The sequence below is a fragment of the Anomaloglossus baeobatrachus genome, chromosome 2 (genome assembly GCF_048569485.1).
Source record: "Anomaloglossus baeobatrachus isolate aAnoBae1 chromosome 2, aAnoBae1.hap1, whole genome shotgun sequence".
NCBI classification, from domain to species: Eukaryota; Metazoa; Chordata; class Amphibia; order Anura; family Aromobatidae; genus Anomaloglossus; species Anomaloglossus baeobatrachus.
In genome coordinates, this window is record NC_134354.1 from 299476063 (window position 1) to 299492905 (window position 16843).

Sequence of the window (16843 nt, forward strand, 5' to 3'; positions counted from 1 at the left end):
AGAAGCCAGATACAGCATCACATAGGCAAAATAAACAAAGGTCATAAAAGGAAGGTGGGGGAACATGGGGGGGAGGTCACAGATGCTGGAGCATGCCAGGGAGATATTGAAGCAAAGAGGGAACAGGTCAGGTATATTGGAAAAGCAGGATGAAGGAATTGACATACCATGTTTTAAAACCTACAGCAGACAGAAGGGGATAGCAGGTCAGTTCATGGAAAAGCAGGATGAAGGAATTGACATACCTGTGGGGAGATAGACATTGTGATTAGATGATGGCAGAGAAGTGATGGTAGAATACCATGTGCATCATAATAATATCTCTGGCCTAATTCAATGCATCATACTTATATGGTGCATACTTGTCATGGGGCAGACAAAGTCTTTGGGCAGACTTTGGGCTGTCCCATTATATACACATACAAGTGCATTCAGCTGTGAAGGGGTGGGGTGCAACAAGAACCCCTTGATCACTCAATCAAAGAAGCCAGATACAGCATCACATAGGCAAAATAAACAAAGGTCATAAAAGGAAGGTGGGGGAACATGGGGGGGAGGTCACAGATGCTGGAGCATGCCAGGGAGATATTGAAGCAAAGAGGGAACAGGTCAGGTATATTGGAAAAGCAGGATGAAGGAATTGACATACCATGTTTTAAAACCTACAGCAGACAGAAGGGGATAGCAGGTCAGTTCATGGAAAAGCAGGATGAAGGAATTGACATACCTGTGGGGAGATAGACATGGTGATTAGATGATGGCAGAGAAGTGATGGTAGAATACCATGTGCATCATAATAATATCTCTGGCCTAATTCAATGCATCATACTTATATGGTGCATACTTGTCATGGGGCAGACAAAGTCTTTGGGCAGACTTTGGGCTGTCCCATTATATACACATACAAGTGCATTCAGCTGTGAAGGGGTGGGGTGCAACAAGAACCCCTTGATCACTCAATCAAAGAAGCCAGATACAGCATCACATAGGCAAAATAAACAAAGGTCATAAAAGGAAGGTGGGGGAACATGGGGGGGAGGTCACAGATGCTGGAGCATGCCAGGGAGATATTGAAGCAAAGAGGGAACAGGTCAGGTATATTGGAAAAGCAGGATGAAGGAATTGACATACCATGTTTTAAAACCTACAGCAGACAGAAGGGGATAGCAGGTCAGTTCATGGAAAAGCAGGATGAAGGAATTGACATACCTGTGGGGAGATAGACATGGTGATTAGATGATGGCAGAGAAGTGATGGTAGAATACCATGTGCATCATAATAATATCTCTGGCCTAATTCAATGCATCATACTTATATGGTGCATACTTGTCATGGGGCAGACAAAGTCTTTGGGCAGACTTTGGGCTGTCCCATTATATACACATACAAGTGCATTCAGCTGTGAAGGGGTGGGGTGCAACAAGAACCCCTTGATCACTCAATCAAAGAAGCCAGATACAGCATCACATAGGCAAAATAAACAAAGGTCATAAAAGGAAGGTGGGGGAACATGGGGGGGAGGTCACAGATGCTGGAGCATGCCAGGGAGATATTGAAGCAAAGAGGGAACAGGTCAGGTATATTGGAAAAGCAGGATGAAGGAATTGACATACCATGTTTTAAAACCTACAGCAGACAGAAGGGGATAGCAGGTCAGTTCATGGAAAAGCAGGATGAAGGAATTGACATACCTGTGGGGAGATAGACATGGTGATTAGATGATGGCAGAGAAGTGATGGTAGAATACCATGTGCATCATAATAATATCTCTGGCCTAATTCAATGCATCATACTTATATGGTGCATACTTGTCATGGGGCAGACAAAGTCTTTGGGCAGACTTTGGGCTGTCCCATTATATACACATACAAGTGCATTCAGCTGTGAAGGGGTGGGGTGCAACAAGAACCCCTTGATCACTCAATCAAAGAAGCCAGATACAGCATCACATAGGCAAAATAAACAAAGGTCATAAAAGGAAGGTGGGGGAACATGGGGGGGAGGTCACAGATGCTGGAGCATGCCAGGGAGATATTGAAGCAAAGAGGGAACAGGTCAGGTATATTGGAAAAGCAGGATGAAGGAATTGACATACCATGTTTTAAAACCTACAGCAGACAGAAGGGGATAGCAGGTCAGTTCATGGAAAAGCAGGATGAAGGAATTGACATACCTGTGGGGAGATAGACATGGTGATTAGATGATGGCAGAGAAGTGATGGTAGAATACCATGTGCATCATAATAATATCTCTGGCCTAATTCAATGCATCATACTTATATGGTGCATACTTGTCATGGGGCAGACAAAGTCTTTGGGCAGACTTTGGGCTGTCCCATTATATACACATACAAGTGCATTCAGCTGTGAAGGGGTGGGGTGCAACAAGAACCCCTTGATCACTCAATCAAAGAAGCCAGATACAGCATCACATAGGCAAAATAAACAAAGGTCATAAAAGGAAGGTGGGGGAACATGGGGGGGAGGTCACAGATGCTGGAGCATGCCAGGGAGATATTGAAGCAAAGAGGGAACAGGTCAGGTATATTGGAAAAGCAGGATGAAGGAATTGACATACCATGTTTTAAAACCTACAGCAGACAGAAGGGGATAGCAGGTCAGTTCATGGAAAAGCAGGATGAAGGAATTGACATACCTGTGGGGAGATAGACATGGTGATTAGATGATGGCAGAGAAGTGATGGTAGAATACAATGTGCATCATAATAATATCTCTGGCCTAATTCAATGCATCATACTTATATGGTGCATTCTTGTCATGGGGCAGACAAAGTCTTTGGGCAGACTTTGGGCTGTCCCATTATATACACATACAAGTGCATTCAGCTGTGAAGGGGTGGGGTGCAACAAGAACCCCTTGATCACTCAATCAAAGAAGCCAGATACAGCATCACATAGGCAAAATAAACAAAGGTCATAAAAGGAAGGTGGGGGAACATGGGGGGAGGTCACAGATGCTGGAGCATGCCAGGGAGATATTGAAGCAAAGAGGGAACAGGTCAGGTATATTGGAAAAGCAGGATGAAGGAATTGACATACCATGTTTTAAAACCTACAGCAGACAGAAGGGGATAGCAGGTCAGTTCATGGAAAAGCAGGATGAAGGAATTGACATACCTGTGGGGAGATAGACATGGTGATTAGATGATGGCAGAGAAGTGATGGTAGAATACCATGTGCATCATAATAATATCTCTGGCCTAATTCAATGCATCATACTTATATGGTGCATACTTGTCATGGGGCAGACAAAGTCTTTGGGCAGACTTTGGGCTGTCCCATTATATACACATACAAGTGCATTCAGCTGTGAAGGGGTGGGGTGCAACAAGAACCCCTTGATCACTCAATCAAAGAAGCCAGATACAGCATCACATAGGCAAAATAAACAAAGGTCATAAAAGGAAGGTGGGGGAACATGGGGGGGAGGTCACAGATGCTGGAGCATGCCAGGGAGATATTGAAGCAAAGAGGGAACAGGTCAGGTATATTGGAAAAGCAGGATGAAGGAATTGACATACCATGTTTTAAAACCTACAGCAGACAGAAGGGGATAGCAGGTCAGTTCATGGAAAAGCAGGATGAAGGAATTGACATACCTGTGGGGAGATAGACATGGTGATTAGATGATGGCAGAGAAGTGATGGTAGAATACCATGTGCATCATAATAATATCTCTGGCCTAATTCAATGCATCATACTTATATGGTGCATACTTGTCATGGGGCAGACAAAGTCTTTGGGCAGACTTTGGGCTGTCCCATTATATACACATACAAGTACATTCAGCTGTGAAGGGGTGGGGTGCAACAAGAACCCCTTGATCACTCAATCAAAGAAGCCAGATACAGCATCACATAGGCAAAATAAACAAAGGTCATAAAAGGAAGGTGGGGGAACATGGGGGGGAGGTCACAGATGCTGGAGCATGCCAGGGAGATATTGAAGCAAAGAGGGAACAGGTCAGGTATATTGGAAAAGCAGGATGAAGGAATTGACATACCATGTTTTAAAACCTACAGCAGACAGAAGGGGATAGCAGGTCAGTTCATGGAAAAGCAGGATGAAGGAATTGACATACCTGTGGGGAGATAGACATGGTGATTAGATGATGGCAGAGAAGTGATGGTAGAATACAATGTGCATCATAATAATATCTCTGGCCTAATTCAATGCATCATACTTATATGGTGCATTCTTGTCATGGGGCAGACAAAGTCTTTGGGCAGACTTTGGGCTGTCCCATTATATACACATACAAGTGCATTCAGCTGTGAAGGGGTGGGGTGCAACAAGAACCCCTTGATCACTCAATCAAAGAAGCCAGATACAGCATCACATAGGCAAAATAAACAAAGGTCATAAAAGGAAGGTGGGGGAACATGGGGGGGAGGTCACAGATGCTGGAGCATGCCAGGGAGATATTGAAGCAAAGAGGGAACAGGTCAGGTATATTGGAAAAGCAGGATGAAGGAATTGACATACCATGTTTTAAAACCTATAGCAGGTCAGTTCATGGAAAAGCAGGATGAAGGAATTGACATACCTGTGGGGAGATAGACATGGTGATTAGATGATGGCAGAGAAGTGATGGTAGAATACCATGTGCATCATAATAATATCTCTGGCCTAATTCAATGCATCATACTTATATGGTGCATACTTGTCATGGGGCAGACAAAGTCTTTGGGCAGACTTTGGGCTGTCCCATTATATACACATACAAGTGCATTCAGCTGTGAAGGGGTGGGGTGCAACAAGAACCCCTTGATCACTCAATCAAAGAAGCCAGATACAGCATCACATAGGCAAAATAAACAAAGGTCATAAAAGGAAGGTGGGGGAACATGGGGGGGAGGTCACAGATGCTGGAGCATGCCAGGGAGATATTGAAGCAAAGAGGGAACAGGTCAGGTATATTGGAAAAGCAGGATGAAGGAATTGACATACCATGTTTTAAAACCTACAGCAGACAGAAGGGGATAGCAGGTCAGTTCATGGAAAAGCAGGATGAAGGAATTGACATACCTGTGGGGAGATAGACATGGTGATTAGATGATGGCAGAGAAGTGATGGTAGAATACCATGTGCATCATAATAATATCTCTGGCCTAATTCAATGCATCATACTTATATGGTGCATACTTGTCATGGGGCAGACAAAGTCTTTGGGCAGACTTTGGGCTGTCCCATTATATACACATACAAGTGCATTCAGCTGTGAAGGGGTGGGGTGCAACAAGAACCCCTTGATCACTCAATCAAAGAAGCCAGATACAGCATCACATAGGCAAAATAAACAAAGGTCATAAAAGGAAGGTGGGGGAACATGGGGGGGAGGTCACAGATGCTGGAGCATGCCAGGGAGATATTGAAGCAAAGAGGGAACAGGTCAGGTATATTGGAAAAGCAGGATGAAGGAATTGACATACCATGTTTTAAAACCTACAGCAGACAGAAGGGGATAGCAGGTCAGTTCATGGAAAAGCAGGATGAAGGAATTGACATACCTGTGGGGAGATAGACATGGTGATTAGATGATGGCAGAGAAGTGATGGTAGAATACAATGTGCATCATAATAATATCTCTGGCCTAATTCAATGCATCATACTTATATGGTGCATTCTTGTCATGGGGCAGACAAAGTCTTTGGGCAGACTTTGGGCTGTCCCATTATATACACATACAAGTGCATTCAGCTGTGAAGGGGTGGGGTGCAACAAGAACCCCTTGATCACTCAATCAAAGAAGCCAGATACAGCATCACATAGGCAAAATAAACAAAGGTCATAAAAGGAAGGTGGGGGAACATGGGGGGGAGGTCACAGATGCTGGAGCATGCCAGGGAGATATTGAAGCAAAGAGGGAACAGGTCAGGTATATTGGAAAAGCAGGATGAAGGAATTGACATACCATGTTTTAAAACCTATAGCAGGTCAGTTCATGGAAAAGCAGGATGAAGGAATTGACATACCTGTGGGGAGATAGACATGGTGATTAGATGATGGCAGAGAAGTGATGGTAGAATACCATGTGCATCATAATAATATCTCTGGCCTAATTCAATGCATCATACTTATATGGTGCATACTTGTCATGGGGCAGACAAAGTCTTTGGGCAGACTTTGGGCTGTCCCATTATATACACATACAAGTGCATTCAGCTGTGAAGGGGTGGGGTGCAACAAGAACCCCTTGATCACTCAATCAAAGAAGCCAGATACAGCATCACATAGGCAAAATAAACAAAGGTCATAAAAGGAAGGTGGGGGAACATGGGGGGGAGGTCACAGATGCTGGAGCATGCCAGGGAGATATTGAAGCAAAGAGGGAACAGGTCAGGTATATTGGAAAAGCAGGATGAAGGAATTGACATACCATGTTTTAAAACCTACAGCAGACAGAAGGGGATAGCAGGTCAGTTCATGGAAAAGCAGGATGAAGGAATTGACATACCTGTGGGGAGATAGACATGGTGATTAGATGATGGCAGAGAAGTGATGGTAGAATACCATGTGCATCATAATAATATCTCTGGCCTAATTCAATGCATCATACTTATATGGTGCATACTTGTCATGGGGCAGACAAAGTCTTTGGGCAGACTTTGGGCTGTCCCATTATATACACATACAAGTGCATTCAGCTGTGAAGGGGTGGGGTGCAACAAGAACCCCTTGATCACTCAATCAAAGAAGCCAGATACAGCATCACATAGGCAAAATAAACAAAGGTCATAAAAGGAAGGTGGGGGAACATGGGGGGGAGGTCACAGATGCTGGAGCATGCCAGGGAGATATTGAAGCAAAGAGGGAACAGGTCAGGTATATTGGAAAAGCAGGATGAAGGAATTGACATACCATGTTTTAAAACCTACAGCAGACAGAAGGGGATAGCAGGTCAGTTCATGGAAAAGCAGGATGAAGGAATTGACATACCTGTGGGGAGATAGACATGGTGATTAGATGATGGCAGAGAAGTGATGGTAGAATACCATGTGCATCATAATAATATCTCTGGCCTAATTCAATGCATCATACTTATATGGTGCATACTTGTCATGGGGCAGACAAAGTCTTTGGGCAGACTTTGGGCTGTCCCATTATATACACATACAAGTGCATTCAGCTGTGAAGGGGTGGGGTGCAACAAGAACCCCTTGATCACTCAATCAAAGAAGCCAGATACAGCATCACATAGGCAAAATAAACAAAGGTCATAAAAGGAAGGTGGGGGAACATGGGGGGGAGGTCACAGATGCTGGAGCATGCCAGGGAGATATTGAAGCAAAGAGGGAACAGGTCAGGTATATTGGAAAAGCAGGATGAAGGAATTGACATACCATGTTTTAAAACCTACAGCAGACAGAAGGGGATAGCAGGTCAGTTCATGGAAAAGCAGGATGAAGGAATTGACATACCTGTGGGGAGATAGACATGGTGATTAGATGATGGCAGAGAAGTGATGGTAGAATACAATGTGCATCATAATAATATCTCTGGCCTAATTCAATGCATCATACTTATATGGTGCATTCTTGTCATGGGGCAGACAAAGTCTTTGGGCATACTTTGGGCTGTCCCATTATATACACATACAAGTGCATTCAGCTGTAAAGGGGTGGGGTGCAACAAGAACCCCTTGATCACTCAATCAAAGAAGCCAGATACAGCATCACATAGGCAAAATAAACAAAGGTCATAAAAGGAAGGTGGGGGAACATGGGGGGGAGGTCACAGATGCTGGAGCATGCCAGGGAGATATTGAAGCAAAGAGGGAACAGGTCAGGTATATTGGAAAAGCAGGATGAAGGAATTGACATACCATGTTTTAAAACCTATAGCAGGTCAGTTCATGGAAAAGCAGGATGAAGGAATTGACATACCTGTGGGGAGATAGACATGGTGATTAGATGATGGCAGAGAAGTGATGGTAGAATACCATGTGGATCATAATAATATCTCTGGCCTAATTCAATGCATCATACTTATATGGTGCATTCTTGTCATGGGGCAGACAAAGTCTTTGGGCAGACTTTGGGCTGTCCCATTATATACACATACAAGTGCATTCAGCTGTGAAGGGGTGGGGTGCAACAAGAACCCCTTGATCACTCAATCAAAGAAGCCAGATACAGCATCACATAGGCAAAATAAACAAAGGTCATAAAAGGAAGGTGGGGGAACATGGGGGGGAGGTCACAGATGCTGGAGCATGCCAGGGAGATATTGAAGCAAAGAGGGAACAGGTCAGGTATATTGGAAAAGCAGGATGAAGGAATTGACATACCATGTTTTAAAACCTACAGCAGACAGAAGGGGATAGCAGGTCAGTTCATGGAAAAGCAGGATGAAGGAATTGACATACCTGTGGGGAGATAGACATGGTGATTAGATGATGGCAGAGAAGTGATGGTAGAATACCATGTGCATCATAATAATATCTCTGGCCTAATTCAATGCATCATACTTATATGGTGCATACTTGTCATGGGGCAGACAAAGTCTTTGGGCAGACTTTGGGCTGTCCCATTATATACACATACAAGTGCATTCAGCTGTGAAGGGGTGGGGTGCAACAAGAACCCCTTGATCACTCAATCAAAGAAGCCAGATACAGCATCACATAGGCAAAATAAACAAAGGTCATAAAAGGAAGGTGGGGGAACATGGGGGGGAGGTCACAGATGCTGGAGCATGCCAGGGAGATATTGAAGCAAAGAGGGAACAGGTCAGGTATATTGGAAAAGCAGGATGAAGGAATTGACATACCATGTTTTAAAACCTACAGCAGACAGAAGGGGATAGCAGGTCAGTTCATGGAAAAGCAGGATGAAGGAATTGACATACCTGTGGGGAGATAGACATGGTGATTAGATGATGGCAGAGAAGTGATGGTAGAATACCATGTGCATCATAATAATATTTCTGGCCTAATTCAATGCATCATACTTATATGGTGCATACTTGTCATGGGGCAGACAAAGTCTTTGGGCAGACTTTGGGCTGTCCCATTATATACACATACAAGTGCATTCAGCTGTGAAGGGGTGGGGTGCAACAAGAACCCCTTGATCACTCAATCAAAGAAGCCAGATACAGCATCACATAGGCAAACTAAACAAAGGTCATAAAAGGAAGGTGGGGGAACATGGGGGGGAGGTCACAGATGCTGGAGCATGCCAGGGAGATATTGAAGCAAAGAGGGAACAGGTCAGGTATATTGGAAAAGCAGGATGAAGGAATTGACATACCATGTTTTAAAACCTACAGCAGACAGAAGGGGATAGCAGGTCAGTTCATGGAAAAGCAGGATGAAGGAATTGACATACCTGTGGGGAGATAGACATGGTGATTAGATGATGGCAGAGAAGTGATGGTAGAATACCATGTGCATCATAATAATATCTCTGGCCTAATTCAATGCATCATACTTATATGGTGCATACTTGTCATGGGGCAGACAAAGTCTTTGGGCAGACTTTGGGCTGTCCCATTATATACACATACAAGTGCATTCAGCTGTGAAGGGGTGGGGTGCAACAAGAACCCCTTGATCACTCAATCAAAGAAGCCAGATACAGCATCACATAGGCAAACTAAACAAAGGTCATAAAAGGAAGGTGGGGGAACATGGGGGGGAGGTCACAGATGCTGGAGCATGCCAGGGAGATATTGAAGCAAAGAGGGAACAGGTCAGGTATATTGGAAAAGCAGGATGAAGGAATTGACATACCATGTTTTAAAACCTACAGCAGACAGAAGGGGATAGCAGGTCAGTTCATGGAAAAGCAGGATGAAGGAATTGACATACCTGTGGGGAGATAGACATGGTGATTAGATGATGGCAGAGAAGTGATGGTAGAATACCATGTGCATCATAATAATATCTCTGGCCTAATTCAATGCATCATACTTATATGGTGCATACTTGTCATGGGGCAGACAAAGTCTTTGGGCAGACTTTGGGCTGTCCCATTATATACACATACAAGTGCATTCAGCTGTGAAGGGGTGGGGTGCAACAAGAACCCCTTGATCACTCAATCAAAGAAGCCAGATACAGCATCACATAGGCAAAATAAACAAAGGTCATAAAAGGAAGGTGGGGGAACATGGGGGGGAGGTCACAGATGCTGGAGCATGCCAGGGAGATATTGAAGCAAAGAGGGAACAGGTCAGGTATATTGGAAAAGCAGGATGAAGGAATTGACATACCATGTTTTAAAACCTACAGCAGACAGAAGGGGATAGCAGGTCAGTTCATGGAAAAGCAGGATGAAGGAATTGACATACCTGTGGGGAGATAGACATGGTGATTAGATGATGGCAGAGAAGTGATGGTAGAATACAATGTGCATCATAATAATATCTCTGGCCTAATTCAATGCATCATACTTATATGGTGCATTCTTGTCATGGGGCAGACAAAGTCTTTGGGCAGACTTTGGGCTGTCCCATTATATACACATACAAGTGCATTCAGCTGTGAAGGGGTGGGGTGCAACAAGAACCCCTTGATCACTCAATCAAAGAAGCCAGATACAGCATCACATAGGCAAAATAAACAAAGGTCATAAAAGGAAGGTGGGGGAACATGGGGGGGAGGTCACAGATGCTGGAGCATGCCAGGGAGATATTGAAGCAAAGAGGGAACAGGTCAGGTATATTGGAAAAGCAGGATGAAGGAATTGACATACCATGTTTTAAAACCTACAGCAGACAGAAGGGGATAGCAGGTCAGTTCATGGAAAAGCAGGATGAAGGAATTGACATACCTGTGGGGAGATAGACATGGTGATTAGATGATGGCAGAGAAGTGATGGTAGAATACCATGTGCATCATAATAATATCTCTGGCCTAATTCAATGCATCATACTTATATGGTGCATACTTGTCATGGGGCAGACAAAGTCTTTGGGCAGACTTTGGGCTGTCCCATTATATACACATACAAGTGCATTCAGCTGTGAAGGGGTGGGGTGCAACAAGAACCCCTTGATCACTCAATCAAAGAAGCCAGATACAGCATCACATAGGCAAAATAAACAAAGGTCATAAAAGGAAGGTGGGGGAACATGGGGGGGAGGTCACAGATGCTGGAGCATGCCAGGGAGATATTGAAGCAAAGAGGGAACAGGTCAGGTATATTGGAAAAGCAGGATGAAGGAATTGACATACCATGTTTTAAAACCTACAGCAGACAGAAGGGGATAGCAGGTCAGTTCATGGAAAAGCAGGATGAAGGAATTGACATACCTGTGGGGAGATAGACATGGTGATTAGATGATGGCAGAGAAGTGATGGTAGAATACCATGTGCATCATAATAATATCTCTGGCCTAATTCAATGCATCATACTTATATGGTGCATACTTGTCATGGGGCAGACAAAGTCTTTGGGCAGACTTTGGGCTGTCCCATTATATACACATACAAGTGCATTCAGCTGTGAAGGGGTGGGGTGCAACAAGAACCCCTTGATCACTCAATCAAAGAAGCCAGATACAGCATCACATAGGCAAAATAAACAAAGGTCATAAAAGGAAGGTGGGGGAACATGGGGGGGAGGTCACAGATGCTGGAGCATGCCAGGGAGATATTGAAGCAAAGAGGGAACAGGTCAGGTATATTGGAAAAGCAGGATGAAGGAATTGACATACCATGTTTTAAAACCTACAGCAGACAGAAGGGGATAGCAGGTCAGTTCATGGAAAAGCAGGATGAAGGAATTGACATACCTGTGGGGAGATAGACATGGTGATTAGATGATGGCAGAGAAGTGATGGTAGAATACCATGTGCATCATAATAATATCTCTGGCCTAATTCAATGCATCATACTTATATGGTGCATACTTGTCATGGGGCAGACAAAGTCTTTGGGCAGACTTTGGGCTGTCCCATTATATACACATACAAGTGCATTCAGCTGTGAAGGGGTGGGGTGCAACAAGAACCCCTTGATCACTCAATCAAAGAAGCCAGATACAGCATCACATAGGCAAACTAAACAAAGGTCATAAAAGGAAGGTGGGGGAACATGGGGGGGGAGGTCACAGATGCTGGAGCATGCCAGGGAGATATTGAAGCAAAGAGGGAACAGGTCAGGTATATTGGAAAAGCAGGATGAAGGAATTGACATACCATGTTTTAAAACCTACAGCAGACAGAAGGGGATAGCAGGTCAGTTCATGGAAAAGCAGGATGAAGGAATTGACATACCTGTGGGGAGATAGACATGGTGATTAGATGATGGCAGAGAAGTGATGGTAGAATACCATGTGCATCATAATAATATCTCTGGCCTAATTCAATGCATCATACTTATATGGTGCATTCTTGTCATGGGGCAGACAAAGTCTTTGGGCAGACTTTGGGCTGTCCCATTATATACACATACAAGTGCATTCAGCTGTGAAGGGGTGGGGTGCAACAAGAACCCCTTGATCACTCAATCAAAGAAGCCAGATACAGCATCACATAGGCAAAATAAACAAAGGTCATAAAAGGAAGGTGGGGGAACATGGGGGGGAGGTCACAGATGCTGGAGCATGCCAGGGAGATATTGAAGCAAAGAGGGAACAGGTCAGGTATATTGGAAAAGCAGGATGAAGGAATTGACATACCATGTTTTAAAACCTACAGCAGACAGAAGGGGATAGCAGGTCAGTTCATGGAAAAGCAGGATGAAGGAATTGACATACCTGTGGGGAGATAGACATGGTGATTAGATGATGGCAGAGAAGTGATGGTAGAATACCATGTGCATCATAATAATATCTCTGGCCTAATTCAATGCATCATACTTATATGGTGCATACTTGTCATGGGGCAGACAAAGTCTTTGGGCAGACTTTGGGCTGTCCCATTATATACACATACAAGTGCATTCAGCTGTGAAGGGGTGGGGTGCAACAAGAACCCCTTGATCACTCAATCAAAGAAGCCAGATACAGCATCACATAGGCAAAATAAACAAAGGTCATAAAAGGAAGGTGGGGGAACATGGGGGGGAGGTCACAGATGCTGGAGCATGCCAGGGAGATATTGAAGCAAAGAGGGAACAGGTCAGGTATATTGGAAAAGCAGGATGAAGGAATTGACATACCATGTTTTAAAACCTACAGCAGACAGAAGGGGATAGCAGGTCAGTTCATGGAAAAGCAGGATGAAGGAATTGACATACCTGTGGGGAGATAGACATGGTGATTAGATGATGGCAGAGAAGTGATGGTAGAATACCATGTGCATCATAATAATATCTCTGGCCTAATTCAATGCATCATACTTATATGGTGCATACTTGTCATGGGGCAGACAAAGTCTTTGGGCAGACTTTGGGCTGTCCCATTATATACACATACAAGTGCATTCAGCTGTGAAGGGGTGGGGTGCAACAAGAACCCCTTGATCACTCAATCAAAGAAGCCAGATACAGCATCACATAGGCAAAATAAACAAAGGTCATAAAAGGAAGGTGGGGGAACATGGGGGGGAGGTCACAGATGCTGGAGCATGCCAGGGAGATATTGAAGCAAAGAGGGAACAGGTCAGGTATGTTGGAAAAGCAGGATGAAGGAATTGACATACCATGTTTTAAAACCTACAGCAGACAGAAGGGGATAGCAGGTCAGTTCATGGAAAAGCAGGATGAAGGAATTGACATACCTGTGGGGAGATAGACATGGTGATTAGATGATGGCAGAGAAGTGATGGTAGAATACCATGTGCATCATAATAATATCTCTGGCCTAATTCAATGCATCATACTTATATGGTGCATACTTGTCATGGGGCAAAGTCTTTGGGCAGACTTTGGGCTGTCCCATTATATACACATACAAGTGCATTCAGCTGTGAAGGGGTGGGGTGCAACAAGAACCCCTTGATCACTCAATCAAAGAAGCCAGATACAGCATCACATAGGCAAAATAAACAAAGGTCATAAAAGGAAGGTGGGGGAACATGGGGCGGAGGTCACAGATGCTGGAGCATGCCAGGGAGATATTGAAGCAAAGAGGGAACAGGTCAGGTATATTGGAAAAGCAGGATGAAGGAATTGACATACCATGTTTTAAAACCTATAGCAGGTCAGTTCATGGAAAAGCAGGATGAAGGAATTGATATACCTGTGGGGAGATAGACATGGTGATTAGATGATGGCAGAGAAGTGATGGTAGAATACCATGTGCATCATAATAATATCTCTGGCCTAATTCAATGCATCATACTTATATGGTGCATACTTGTCATGGGGCAGACAAAGTCTTTGGGCAGACTTTGGGCTGTCCCATTATATACACATACAAGTGCATTCAGCTGTGAAGGGGTGGGGTGCAACAAGAACCCCTTGATCACTCAATCAAAGAAGCCAGATACAGCATCACATAGGCAAAATAAACAAAGGTCATAAAAGGAAGGTGGGGGAACATGGGGGGGAGGTCACAGATGCTGGAGCATGCCAGGGAGATATTGAAGCAAAGAGGGAACAGGTCAGGTATATTGGAAAAGCAGGATGAAGGAATTGACATACCATGTTTTAAAACCTACAGCAGACAGAAGGGGATAGCAGGTCAGTTCATGGAAAAGCAGGATGAAGGAATTGACATACCTGTGGGGAGATAGACATGGTGATTAGATGATGGCAGAGAAGTGATGGTAGAATACCATGTGCATCATAATAATATCTCTGGCCTAATTCAATGCATCATACTTATATGGTGCATACTTGTCATGGGGCAGACAAAGTCTTTTGTTAAACAACAATTCTTTACTACACAGTCTCTGGATGGCAACTTTACACGAGAAGTAGTGGGCACATATCTTAATGGCCATTTCACTAGTATCAAGCACCAACAGACACATTTCCTCCAAGCTCACCTCAGCTGTTATTATTGGGGATGTTCCCAGTCTTCCTGCCACAGCCCAGCCTAGCACAACAGAGCCATCCTTGAGAGTCATGCTAGTCACCGTGCAGTTCTAGATCCTCTCAGCAACAGGGAGTAGCAATGCTCTTGGATCTGCCACACTGGACTGCATATCCAACTCGTGTCCAACTCCAGTCCTTACACATAAGGGATGCTATGACCTTCATTCAACCAGTCCTAGGTTATTCTACTGGTTTTCAATCTGGGTTATAACCACCCTCCGTGTGTCCATACGTTTTCTCACACTACTCTTGTTCGGTCTCAACATTGCAACGACCACGAGTCACCCAAAGCTTGTGACCAAAACTACCTGATGGACTCATACGTCCGCACTCAACTCTGGTTGTTCCCTAACTCAACTCTAAGATGGAGTCTGTCTCTCTCCCTCAGCACTAGCTCCTCACCCATGGGCTAATCCCAACTGTCAACTGTCACTTGCCCTGTAGTCAGTTGATGGGCAAGCCTTCTAACAAACATCCTATGTTATAACCCTATATGACTACCAGCACTGCTACATCTATACATTACACTACCTGACTGGCTAAAAAAAGCATTTACAACATGTGAAACTTGGCAAACAGGGTGTTACTAGAAACTAACCATGCTGGGTGCCCAAACTTTTGCATCGGCACATTTTTCTTTTTTGTTAATTTAAAAATGTAAAAGATTAAATTTTTTTGGGTGGGCTAAAATACAATGGAAATGTGTCATCATTAACTTTATGCCTTTTAGAGATCATTTCATCTTCAACTTGCTTAACTGTTCACAAATAACAGTAATTTTGATCAGGGATGCCCAAACTTTTGCATGACACTTTATATTGATACCAATCAGGGATACATAAGACATTTGGATCTGTTCTTTTGCATTTTGTACACACTTTTACTATGTACTGCAATACATTACTATATAGTGAAAATCGCTATCTCATGAATGAAGGAGTAGTCAAGATGCCAGCAACGGGGTCTTTAGCAGACGCACAGCGGCCATGGTAACTCATGATTGATGGAGGGGAGGGGATGTGAATTAGTTTATTCAAGTATCAACAATCACCCCATTTCAAATTTGATGTCGGAGATTAAAATATATTCAGTATCAACTGAAAAAATTTCAAAGATTTTGCCATCAATACTATCAATCAGGAGGGAAATCAAACCACTGGAGAACTCAAACAATGATAAATCCAATAAGGAAACCAAGTTCAAACTCCAATTTAATTCTAAAAATAATAATACTTTATTGAACAAATTAATATAAAACATATATTTTTATCCCTATAAGTATAACCATACATATCATATAGAGGTACAAGTGTGGTACACAAAAGATGAGTCACATGACACAGATACAAAAAATATATGTAGTAGAGATTGGTAAGTATACGGCCACTCAGAGCCTGACAATATCCTATTAATTAGATCTATTTTCACTCTTACCCATAAATTTACCCTTTTATGGCCACAAAAGCTCAGTGGATCTCCTATTACTAAGGAAAAGGGTAAAGCAGCTGGTTAAACAGAGTGTACAAATATTACACATTTACCCATAGTATTCCCTGTACTGGTCAGTGAGTCACCGACCCCAATGTGCGTTTCGCGTAAGGCTTCCTTGGGGGGCCATGAGATTGAAAGCAGCATTTAAATAATTAATGGCAGCAATTGGAGCAAAGCTCCAGTTGCTGCTATTAGGCACAAATGCCTGTTATGTAATATAACCAGCATTTACCGTATGTCAAGAAAGCTCAGTTCTTGGATCCCCTCCACATATTTTGTCACTTGATTTCTAAATGATGAGACTATTCAAGTAAACAGTGTTGGCAATTATAAAGAAGTTTTCAAGGTGATTTACCCCTATAATATATTAGGAGCGCTTTATCAGTCTCCTAATGACATTT

At 43.4% G+C, this 16843-nt stretch overlaps 1 protein-coding gene across 2 annotated transcripts in view; it reads left to right on the plus strand.

The window, feature by feature from the left end:
• ITPR3 (inositol 1,4,5-trisphosphate receptor type 3) overlaps positions 1 to 16843 on the plus strand; it is a 483832-nt gene that overhangs the window by 145042 nt on the left and 321947 nt on the right. The window lies entirely within an intron of this gene.